General features: G+C 43.9%; 1 protein-coding gene across 5 annotated transcripts in view; it reads right to left on the reverse strand.

The window, feature by feature from the left end:
- The window catches only part of kirrel3l (kirre like nephrin family adhesion molecule 3, like), a 33,927-nt gene that overhangs the window by 20,064 nt on the left and 1,334 nt on the right, over window positions 1–12,529 (reverse strand). The gene's annotated exons all lie outside the window — the stretch shown is intronic.

A 12,529-nucleotide genomic window follows, 5' to 3' on the forward strand; every position in this document is an offset into this window, starting at 1 on the left:
ACAGGAGTGGTTAAAAGTCCATTATCTTCCCAGCTGCAGAGATGACAAGTAAACAAATCAAGCAAATATACTAATAAATGATAGATTAAAAATCCATACAACAATGAAGAGATAATATTAAAATTGCCTCTATCGCTTGCTTTTTCTAAAAGGCTTTGGAAATGAAAACAAAGGAATTCTCAGCATAGATTCTGCGCTGGGACTCAGAGGCTTGTGCTCTGGGGTATCAATTAATTTAGTCGAGGGATTTGTGGCCTGCTCTTCCTAATTGAGCCCAATGGAGACCCCCTTGGCTTCTCATGATAGGAAGTAGTGCATTTCATAATTAATACTTTTTTTCCCCCTTTATTATTATTATTTTTTAATGAGGGTGGTAATGTTGTAAATGTATGCATCTCATTAAGAGTAAAAGGGCCATCTATGCCATTGTTCACTTCTGCAGTGTTTGCTTCTGGTGAGATGAATAAGAGAGACAACCTCTTTCAGAGGCAGCAGTGGCACACTGAAGTCAACGCTGTGCTTTTGTGTGTGTTTAAATATAAAACACAGCTAGCTCAATGAGAGTCTCATTAATGTTGCTTAATATGTGTACTTTTTAAAGCTTAGAGGTTAATGCCCGACTTGCCTCCATTTCATTGGAGCTTTCTTTAATTTGATGCATGATTTTTCTTTTGGTTCATAAGAGCCTCTTCATAGGAAGCAGCTGAGCTGTGTGGTGAACTCGACAGAAACACAAATGCACACAAACACCTCTAATAAAACCTGTTTAAAATGTTTCTCATCACTCTTCCTCTCATGCTCACTCTACACTACAGAATATATTTCTTAACTACCCTATCTCTGCATCTCTCCGTCCAGAGACCATAACTCCTGGTGATTAAACAAATTACATCCTCTCCCAGGAGAGCTGTGGATTCAGTGGAAACAATAAGCGTGTGATTCACAATGCTGCCACCTCTCTGTTCTTACAAACACCCTTCAAATTGCCACTTATTAATCAATGTCTGTGCTTAGTTTGTGACCAGAATTTCTGCTCTTCTCTCATCCAGGACTGCTGAAAATTACAACATTTAATTCAAATCCTGCTCAACAGATTGCAAGTTTAAACATTCTTTTAAAATTACTGATGACGAAGAGCTTCCAGAGCGCGAGAAAGGAGGGGGAAAAAAATGTTACCTGCCGACCTCGATGCATCCTGCTTTGTGCTGAGAAAAAGAGGGGAAGGGGAAAACTAATTTCCTGAAACTCCATTTCTTAAGCGTTGATTAGTAAAGGAGCATAATTAGAGTGAAATGTGAAGTCAGGGTTTTTCAGATTGCACCGCTTCCTCCAGAAAATCAGGCCATGATTAATGAATAAATGATTAATGAGAGAACTAATTAATCAATTAATTATTAAGCAAGCACTCTGAACAAGAAATGGGTAGGATGACGGTGAACAGTGGATGTAAGAGATGCTTAGGTTATGTGTTAGAGAATGAAGGATTTTAGATAATCTGACTGTTTGTTCTGTCGGTTTGCTTTATCATCTGTCATGGGATGATGAGGAAAAAGGTGGATGGAGGAAGATGAGTTCTGCTTTCATTTTAAGATTCCTCAACCAGCCAGCACTGTCTTGGGTGACACAACTGACCTTAAAATAGTGCAGTTGCAAGTTACCTGCAAATGCTTGGGTCAGTTCTGTCGGTTATACAGTAATGAAGCCTGGCGTAACATTTGCCTGATGCAGAGATGATGTTTGCACAAGGCTGGAAAAGGCCATTCGACCCACAATCAACACCTCTGAAGAGGCTGGGGGGTGACGCAAAGTTCTCTCCTCCCCTGTCTTTAACTAGGGCACCCCATCAATCTTTGATAATCTGCAGTGTGGGTCTCTCCTGTGTGACCAGGCTGATGGGACTGATGGGGCACCACAGCAGGGATTGATGTATGAAATGGAGGCTCCAAATGTAACTGTGATATACTGGGCCATTTCAAGTCAAGTTTGACCTTTTTTCCTAGATATTAATCGCTGCAGTGAAAGAATATATCTGTGATATATTCCTCCCCCAGGAGCTCTGCACACTTTCTTCTTTAGTAAGGGTTTCTTCCATACCTTTAGCCTAGAGGAGGCGGGTTTTTTCATGTCTGTCAAAAGTCCCCAGAGCTGCAACATAACAGGATATGGGAACAAAATATTATTTCATAAGCGGATGGGTTTATTGTTTTTCTTTTTTTTAAAATGCAGCATTACTCCATAAAAATGCATTCCCCACCCTCCCCTGATAACTGGAAACACATCCTCAAAGCAACAACATAAGAGAAGGATCTTTCATCCCTGCATATTTTTCCTCCTGTTTACTGCTGGCCTTATTAGGAGTTGTGAGTGACGGAGGCAGAGTGTGCTTGGAGAGTCTCAGGGGGATTTGATGGAGGCAAGCGATGGAGCTATGGCAGACGGAGGGCAAGATCATGCCTACGTTTATCCACTCAAAGTGCTTTATAAAGTTCTTTGTCTGTGTACCCTTTTCCCTGATGCGCCCTTTTTTTCTCTGTTCGTTCTACTTTATTGTTTTTCCCAAACGGCCACTGACTGGACTGGTGCTGCATTCTGTCCTAATCATACCATGGCATTGCAGATTTCCACAGAGTCAACTGTGTGTAAATAGGTCTTTGTCACACAGGGTAGGTTGGCTCATTAACTGTGAAACCCTGGACATATGGTGGCTGTGTGCTGAGACGTATCATAGCAGAGAATGACGTGGGTAGGGCCCTTGACCCTTTCCTGCCCTTTAACACCTTACCGGCTGCACCAAAGTCTGAGGCTTGATGAACTTAAACAGTTCATTGTGCGCTTTGTCTTGGGTTGTGTTTTCTTAGGGAGGGGGTGAAAAATGTTAAATTTGCAGTAGGGGCAGATGTGTGTGATGTGACTGTTTTACCAAACACTTAGCACATGCCTTTTTTTTGCAAATGAACACACTTTGCCAGTAATCCACTGTCTAAAAAGTCAAAGTAAAGCAAAGCTGGGAGGTAAAAGTGTGTTTCTTTGGAGGCCAAAATGGTGTGGAGTACTCCTTCTGCCATGGTGCGATAAGTGTTAAGTGTCTAACGAGGACGCCCAGAGGCACCACTACAGTCACCCTGCCACTCCAAAAAAAACAGCGTAGCTTCTATCCTCGTGCCTGGTCGCTCCACATAAATGATAAAAGCAAACTTTTAGCTCCTGAAATGTGTCTCTTACGCTCTTTTCTTTATGTCATGCACTATATCTGTATGTCTGCAAAACAAGACTTACTTTGCAGGTCACATCTACTGAGAGGCCTCAGGTTTGGAGCTCTGATAAACAAGTGAGGCGTTGCAGGCTCTTAAGTCCATCTGGTGAGATGATCGATCATTAGACAGTGTGGAGATAACTCCCTCAGCTTGCCTGCTGGCTACCACTGATCCCATATCACTCTCGCAGGATACGGTATGAATCACAGGAAGTTGAGATCAATCTATATAGATTTTGCCGCTTGATTACAAATGAAAAAAAAATCCCATTTGGCTTAGCCACTCAAATGCCTCAATGTCTGACTGTGTTTGTGTGACTGTGTGCGTGTGTGTGTGGGTTGTGCCTGGCTGTGTGCGTTGAATAACAGCTTTTTAACTTTCTCTCTTTACCGATTTCTGATATTTGCTGAGGCAAATCTACAATCTGTTCTACCTTTACTCGTTTACTTTGCTTAGTCCGTCCTGCTCTTAAATCTTCCTTCTTGAGGGAGTCGTCTTTTAAATCTTAATTAAAACAGACTCCAAACCTTCCAACCCCCCCCCCCCCCCCCCCCCCCCCTCCCGGGGGCTGGCTGAAAGCAGCTTAGAACAATCAAGAGGACGGATTAGAAGTGAGAAGAAAAGACGAGAAGAGGACGGGAGGGGGGCGACGAGAATGGACCAGCAAAGAACAATATTGAAGGGAAAGAGAAAGATGACCCCTTTCCTTCATCCCCCTGATCCTCCCCCCTTCCCCCTTTTTTGCTCCGTCTCGGCCTCTCTCTAAGGGCTCTGCAGTCTTGGCCTGACCTATTGACATTCAGCTTCTCGGCAGATTAAGCAGCGAATGGAGCCTCTGGAAAGGGTAAACACACTGAAGGAACAATGACCAACAGGCGGCAACCTTATTGGATTCTAATTAACTGCCATGAGAGACGGCTAGGGGCATGTTAAGTGCTGTGGGACACAAGTTAGAGCCCTAGACCTCAAGAAGCGCAACTCTCATCACCTGCACTCCTCTCCCTTCTAGTATATTGTTTCTGTCTTCCCTTTATGTCCCTCTGTATCTCTCCATCCTTCATTTTTCTTCTCTCTTTAAATCAGCTTGCCCTCTGCTTCACACACGGCCCATGAGAATAGCAAACAGAGACTTTCCAAAGCACCCCTTAGAGATCTCTCCTCGGCTGTCTCTTCCTTTCTTTCTCCTCTTCTTTTTTAACAAGGTGGAACGGGGCGCGTCCCCCAGAGGTAACTGTTTGAGTGATCAGGTTAAAATAGGCTGAAAAATTGGGAGAGATTATTTCATATTAAACAGATTGAATTATCTGCAGTGAAGAGGAAGGATGAGGGAGTGCAAAATCATTTTTCTGCATCGCTCTTGGGAGGAGCACCACTGGAGGGAGTGTGGGAGCTAAATAGGAAGGAGTGAATAGCTGATCCTTAGTGGTTGCAAATCAGAAAATTCAAGCACCCTTCTACTTTTGCACCTCTATCCAAATAAAGCACATTCATTTGAGTGAGTCCAAGCAGGGTCTGTGTAGATGTGTTAACTTTCTCACTAAAGCAGTGGTCTCTCTATTTTTGAGTGGTCCCCTGATTAGTACAACTCACAATGGCGTTGTGGTTTCCGGGGTCCCCTGTACAGAGCCACAACCACTAATTAGACTGGGCTCATTATTGTGTTAGTGTGAGAGAGGGCCCGGGCCATCATGGGTTGAGGCTGACACATAAGGGAAAAAAGCGATGCCCCACTGGAGACAGGCCATCGTCACCTCAGCCAGCATATAAAGCAATTCATTAATTGGTGTGAAAACACACATGCACACACAATTCATACATTCGCAAACACACATGCACACTCTCACACCTGACTGTGAAAACACATACAAGGGTTATGGGTATTCCGTATAACCACTCCTTGTTAACACATTACCTGGGATCAAAGAAGAAATGGCTGGAAGAAGAGAGGACCAGAGGAGTCATTATTTGTTGAGGAAAATTGCAGCCCAATGTTATGTTTGTCCTTTGGCAAAGCTGCCAGAATAGAAGTTTCCTCCATTTCACAAAATGTACAAATCGTTCCCCTCATCACCATCATGTGAAAGTCTTTGAAATCCTCAGAGTATTTTTTTTTAATCAGAGCTGGAAGGAAATGAATCAGAGTTTCAGTTGTGATCCAAGCCCGGAGGTGTAAACGGGATCCACATGACCACTGTCCATTTCCACACCATTACAGCAACAGTCATGGCTGTAATAGGTTGAATTGGTCCATTGATTTCTCTCATGCACCCTCTCTGTCACCCACAAAACTAGTTTGTACCAGTTCTGTTATTTACCCAGTTTCTTTTTTTTTTTTTAAACAAAACATCACATGCTCCAGGGCAGCTAACATAAAACCTAAACCTGAGCCATAAAAGAACACACTTCCACACAGAACCAATACAATGTGTCCCTGCTTGAGTTCCTGCAGGGTTAAACAAAGGACTGGGTTTAAATTGGCTTTTTAAAAAACTTCCCAGAACAATCATGGAGTTGACTAGAGTCACTACAGTGTGTCGGAGGACTGCTTAGAGAAAGAGGAGTAGTTAAGCTGGGGTCTATAGTGCAGTGAATGGCTAAAGTGTGACGACTCAAGAGCTTCTCTTGACCAGATTCAATGGGCCTCCAATCAGGCCTGACAAGCCCCTCAATCTTTAGTTAGCTGTTTTAACTGGCCTGTGATTGAGTGGCTTCATTAAGGGCCTATTTCTCTTCCCCTGCACCACAACCCTAAAAGGCCGGTGACATGCCGAACACACCCAAGTGCTGCCTCCACAGGAACCTGAACAGATGCACAGCTGTATTAGCACATGAACAGCCGCTACGAGCACAGTGCAGCTAGTCGAAAAGTGTGCAGGTTTTAACAAACCAGTCAACATCCGCTCATCAGCTTTCTCGTTGCTCCACCATCTCACAAACTATTTCTAGAAATGTTCGCTGGGCACGTAGCTTGTAAAGGGTGTGGCGTGTGCTGTACGTGTAATCCTGCCTGAGCAACATAGCAGACCAGATGCACCCATGACCTTACAAAGACAGAGACCCTCCCAAACAAGCCACAACAAACAGCTCTCTGTAGCCACTCTGCCTTTGATCTGAAGAAGCCGAGATGAGATATGTCCCCTCTTTCCTCTCTTCTCTTTTGCCCTTTTCTCTTTTTCTGTACAACATCTCCTTATATGTCTCTTTCCCCTCCTGCTGAGCAGGTGTATTAAATAGGGTGACTATTCCAGGAGCACTGGGCTGCACCTCAAAGTGCAGTCTGTGAAGAGGGCTTTTCTCTGCCTCCCTCTCATCTTATCCTTTCCATCGCCCCATCTCCTTTACTCACCCTTTTCCTTTGCCTTTATCCTCCTCCATCCCCTTTTACTCCTTTTAATGCGTTCCCTCACACTCTTGAATGTGAAATAGAGGGCCGTGCCTCATCTATTTCAATTCATCTACACCTCCCTGTCTATCTCCCTGTCTGCATCTTTCTCTCAGCCTATTGTCTATTTAGCTATACGTCTAATTTTGCTGTCTCACTTATGCAATTAGCGCAAAAATAAATGGCTGCCGTAGCTTTGTGTCTCCCCCTTCACCCCTCCCGTTGCAGGCTCTGAGAAAACAAATTATGGAGAACAATAGGTACAAATGGCTTCTGCACCAAACCACATGATGGATGCAGCCCGAGTTTCCTGCATCTCATCCCTTCCTTTTTTCCTCCCCTCACTCTCTTTACTCTTCCTCCCTTCTCCATTATCTCAAGCTCTATATGTCTCTGTTTGGAAACAGGGGAAGACTTCAGCGCTCTCTCGCCCAACTACCCTATCATTGTATGGCTGTGTCATCTGTCTTCCCTTCTTGGCAATGACACTATATTCACACTGGCAATATATTAAGCAAGTTCTTTTTTCCTGTCCTTTTCTTTTTCTTTCTCTCTATATACTCTGTCTCTTTCCTTTCCACTGCTGTTGTCTCCAGTGGTACTCTCTTCTCCACTATCCCCCAGAGCATTCTGTACACTAACGCCTGGGACTTTCTAAAGCAAACAGCAAGCGTCCTGTGCCATAGCCCCATCTGTGGATAGTCTGAGCAGGGAACAATCGGTCCCTCTCCTCCTCTGCTTCATTCTCTTTCCAGCCCCCGTGGGATCTACACAACGCCAGGATGCCTCAGTCAGATAGGTGCAATGTGCTGGAACAATGATTGGGCTGCTTCCTCCAGCAGGGGTGTTAGGTTTACCTCAGCCAGCTTGGGAAGCACTTAGCCATGTGTTCTTGCTCTCCCTGCAGCATCTTCACTGGAATGTGGCAGAGAAGCACCTTCCTTACCTCACCTCTCTGCATTCATTATGCACCTTCCTTCACACACTGACACATGCACACAAACACACACACACACACACACACACACACACACACAGTCACTCTCTCAGTGCCAAAGTGTACATTCAAGATCCGATGTCTAGCCTAAGGTGTTGAAATATCAACTTTCTATTAATCCCCCTCAGACTTGCAGTCAGTTACCCCTTTGTTGTTTTTTCACCTCTGTCGTGCTGGAAGAAAAACAGCAGGTTTGCTTTAAACCAATACAAGCATATCTATTACCTGAAATGCTAGGCTCCTGGCAGTAAATCCCTTTGACCCCTCTGCCTTCCTTTTCTTTCTGTCTCTCCCTCCCCCTGTTCTCATGCCGAGCCCATTGTTGTCTTTGCATCAGCTTTCCTTGCCCAAACAGACAGCAGGAGGGAGACACACCTTTCCCTCCTACCAGCTCAATGGCTCCCCACCTCAACCACCCACACACTTTAACCACATCTCCACCCAGCTCAATAGCATTAACATGTTTTACCATTGAGGGAGCTGCAGTTGGAAGCCAGATCGATAAGCCTTGACTGACATCCCTCAGTTGACGGCAAATTGGCTGCTTTCTCTCACAGACCTCCCAAGGCGAATTTCACAGCCCTGTCCAAAATTCCCCACAGAAAAATGGGAACAAAAGACACGGCTACACTTTCTCCAACCCCTTCCGGCGCCTCCTGCTGCAACAACACAGAGCAGTCTGAGCCACGGCCAATCCGCTATTTTGGTTAAAGCTCGAGTCCCTAACACAATATTGGCCGTGGCATTCCAGGAAGTTTGAGCTGAAAGGAAGGACAGATGAAAAGAGAAAACATGGAGATGGGTGCTGAACTTCAAGGGACAAGTAGTTGGAAAATTTTGTTCCGCAAGAATATGCACTGTTTCTGTCACTTATAATGTGAGCAGCAAGCAGGTAATCTCATGTTTGCTTGAAGGTGTTTTTTATCCCTGTTGCTAGTTAGAGAGATGACATGTTCCGGGAACTGAAGCATCATTAATTAGACAGTTGGACTTAGACTAATCGTTCCAGAAAAAGCACATAGCCCTGAAGATGCCGGACACTCAGCTCAGCTTATCATCCACTGCTCCAGCGTGTGCCCTTGACCTCCGTGAATGTGGCCGTGCACTAAGGGTGCAGCTTCCTTGAGCTCTTTTTGAGTCATTTCTGGATGATGTGCACTTGCCACAAGCCGTAGCACGCAATCCTGAACATTTCATCTCCCCAGCATTGACAGTGCCACTGACGATCAAATTTCATAAAAGCTTTCGTCAAAAGTGAGGTGAAATAAATCAGTATCAGTGTTGAATAAATGTTATCTGATGGCACTCTTAACAGAACTTTTCGTTTTCCTGAGACCCATCTCAGCTGCCAGAATCTGTGCAGCTATCTCTAATACAAGGTTAAGGAACACGGCTGGTGAAGATAACACAGGAACAGATATTGCTGCAACGCAGAAGATAAATTTCAATTTGCTGTTAGTTTCTGCGTCTCAGCGGGAGATATGAAATCCTTGTCTGGCTGTGCAGGAATTGATTGGAAAATAAAAATGAATGTAAGGTCGAGTAAGTCTGTGATTTCTATGCTGTATGCTGGTTTCTGAGCTTAGGGTCTTTGGAAGCAGTGATGTATCTTTCTAGAATAAGGTGACACTTGCATTTTAAGTGGAGATAAATGCAATATAAGTCTTTCTTAAAATAGCTCCTTCTGTATTAATATGACTGTTTCCCTTGGGGGGCTGTTTTAATGACATGCACTGAACTAATCCTGAATTCTCCCGCTCCCTATTCTTTCCATTACTGTGTTTGTACAGCAGAATAAAAGAGTAAACAATTTTGTGCTGTCCCCACCAGTCTGTATGTTGATGATACAGCCTGCGGAGCCCTAGCTGGGGAAGAAGACTCCAGGCAACAGCAGGAAGCTGACATAGCCCTCCATTGTCCTATTCTCTTTCATTTCCTCCCCGGATCCTCCGACTGCCCCAGAGGAAGACAAGGTGAGGATGTGCAGAGACAGACACAAGGAGAGAGTGAAGACAAAAAGAGGATGGGCGGGTAGGGGTAAAAATAGAACTGGAAGAGGACAAGTGTCATCAACAGTTTGCTGCCTGGCTATTTTGGCTTTCTGTGTTGAGCCTTACCAGTGCGCACATCCACTTAAGTTGCTAACAGCTCATAACAATGCCTCAGGATGCACTGCCAAGTTCTCTGTGTTTACCCGCATGGCAAAGCTGATTATAGACAAGCAACGTTATGAAGCCCCATTGTTTCTTTTTTCCTTCCAGTTTCTTCTTAAGAAAAAAACGAGGGAGGGGGGTGTACGAGGATATGAAGAAGGGCAGAAAGACAATGACATGCGTGCATGACAGCTCTACAGGATAAGCAGGCTATAATCATAGATCTAAGTCATTCATTACTGTTAGTTTGTGTTTGCATGCATGACTGAAGGATTCGTGAATATTGAAAGCCTTCCTACGACAAAACGATCAGCTTTTTAGTTTTTACTTTTTTGGTGTTGTTGATGTTGGGAGGAGGTAAAATACATGTCTGTGTTAAAGATTAGAAGATAGCTGTAGCTAAAACAAGTATTATGTTCTTTGCATTGATTTTTTGCCACATGTGAATCCAGAAAACTCAGATACAGCATGCAATACAAGAGACAACAAAGCTATTACACAGAGCTCACATGGGAACTCAAACAGACCAAAAACTACCCATATCTTTGCCATGACCATGTCTCCTTAATGATGCAAGACACTTGTGTTCGAGACCCAACTGTGTTTGGATTCTTCAGTGTCTACAATATATATTTCTCACTCCTCTTGAACTGTATGGGGTTTTATCATCCAAACTTTTTACTTCATCCTCAATCTTTTTATCATAGAGGCATAGAGAAGGATTTGACATGATAGAATAAAGAAAACAAGTCCATGAACGCAAAATAGAGTATAATTGTATAAGTTTGTGTGTGACAGGGGTAACAAGATAGAGAAAAAGTTAGTACTCAGCAATCTTTTTCTGTGTTTATTCGCTTATTCACCAAGACACTGGTGACACATCCAAGTCTTATCCCTACCTACCACCCTCTTTTGCCCACACCCTTCTGAAACCGTTTCCCTTTTGCCCATCCCGACTCCCTCCTCAAGAACTCAAAGAGCGCAGAGCATCAGTTCATAAAATATGCGCAGCCCTTTAAAAAAAACCTCTGGGGCCCTGTTGTCTCTGCATCCACAAGCAATGCTGTGCTCCATGTAGAAAAGACAAATCTCTTTGGTAATGGGGAAAGGGAGGATGACAGGGTGGGGAGGAGAGTGCTCTGCCTGGATTCATCACTTCCTCAGCTTGAATTCAGTTCTGCATTTGAGTCTGTGTGTGCCTGCATGGGGTACGATTGGGAACGGGCTTTGACAATCTTTGGTGAAATTTTGCTTTCTGCCTCCAGCCCATTAAGCAGATTCGCTCTCATGTCCTCGTGTTTCATGGTCACACATTCTGTACCCTGGCAAAAGAGCTGTGAGAAGACGTAAGGTGGAAAATTTTCCCAGCGTTCCACTATAGTGAGACACGAGTGGCGACACAACTTAAGAGGACGGGAGAGAAACTTGTAATCTCAGCTCACAGCCTTTGAACTTGGCCCGATGAGACACAAGCGACCCAAAGCAAAAGGTTCCAAAGGAAAGCTCACTGAAGATTACTCAGAATACTGATGCGGTGTGGAATCCAATTCCTCTGGGAGCCCTCTGAGAAAGTAAATTATCTGTGTTGTGCAAGTCTACATACATGCAAATGTATGCCATACATAAATTTCAAAGAGAAGTCATGAATTGTGGTCAAATTGTGAAACTACAAATGCATTTATGAGTGCAGCAACTTTTGAACATCTGTGACTCTATAAAAGAGTGACACAGTAAATGAGGTCTAGGGTCTCTTAGGTTCTAATTAGGACAGCTGTTACCATTTTCATTATTTGTGTGTATTTGTGTGTGCAGGGAGAGAGGGAGCACAGTTGTGTGCATTGGGGTTGAGGTCGGGGGGGATGTTTGCCACTGTCTGGCTAAGGCTTCTTCACATCCAGCTGTTGCGAGTATATCAGGGAGCGGAGGTTTACTGGTGTCATATCCCTCCCCCGAGCTTTGAGTAATAACAAAACCATGCGGAACAGGGTCCGGAGGTGAAGATTTACACATGGCAAATGGCTATTTGTACACGCTTTGCCATTTGGGGAGACAGTGATTCAGGCAAGATACTACAAACAATGCATCTAGTTGAGGCAAAGAAAACCTGAGAGATTCGGATTTCATTTTTCTATCTATTGTCCTTCCAAGAGAAGATCTGTGTCAGTGCCATGCTGTTGTGTATTCTCTAGGATTCTAATTTGATTATTTTCTCTCAAAGTGTTAACACCATGCATGCACTCTGGAAAACGCTGATAAGTCAACAGTTGCTCAGCGTTAATTGCCGAAAGCTTTTCTTTTGGTACAAGAGCAGAAGAAAATTAGCAGAATAAATTGTACCAGCTGCTAAGAAAGACTGGTTGTTGTTAATGATACTTCCATGTATTCTATTACAGAGCTACTTTAATAATAAGTTTGACATGCTGATGCATAGACCATACACAAAACTGGGAAAATCTAACAAAGCATCATTTTTCATTTTTTCAAAATACATTAATATGATATTTTTTTTTCCCTTTAAGCACACTCGTGGTTCAGATTTAATGCATAAAGATTCATAAACACACTGCTAAGTCAATTCTGCAAACAACAAGCAGTGGGTGGTGGTGTGTGTGTAGGAGAGGGTGAGGAGGAGACAGGTGCTTTGTGTCTCAGCCTGTCTCAAGAAAAACAAACGTTCTCACTCGCGCTCTCTTTCTCTTACTCTCGCTGTCCCCCTCTCTCCACCTGCTTTGTTCCATCACAA

The sequence above is a fragment of the Odontesthes bonariensis genome, chromosome 5 (assembly GCF_027942865.1).
Source record: "Odontesthes bonariensis isolate fOdoBon6 chromosome 5, fOdoBon6.hap1, whole genome shotgun sequence".
NCBI lineage: Eukaryota > Metazoa > Chordata > Actinopteri > Atheriniformes > Atherinopsidae > Odontesthes > Odontesthes bonariensis.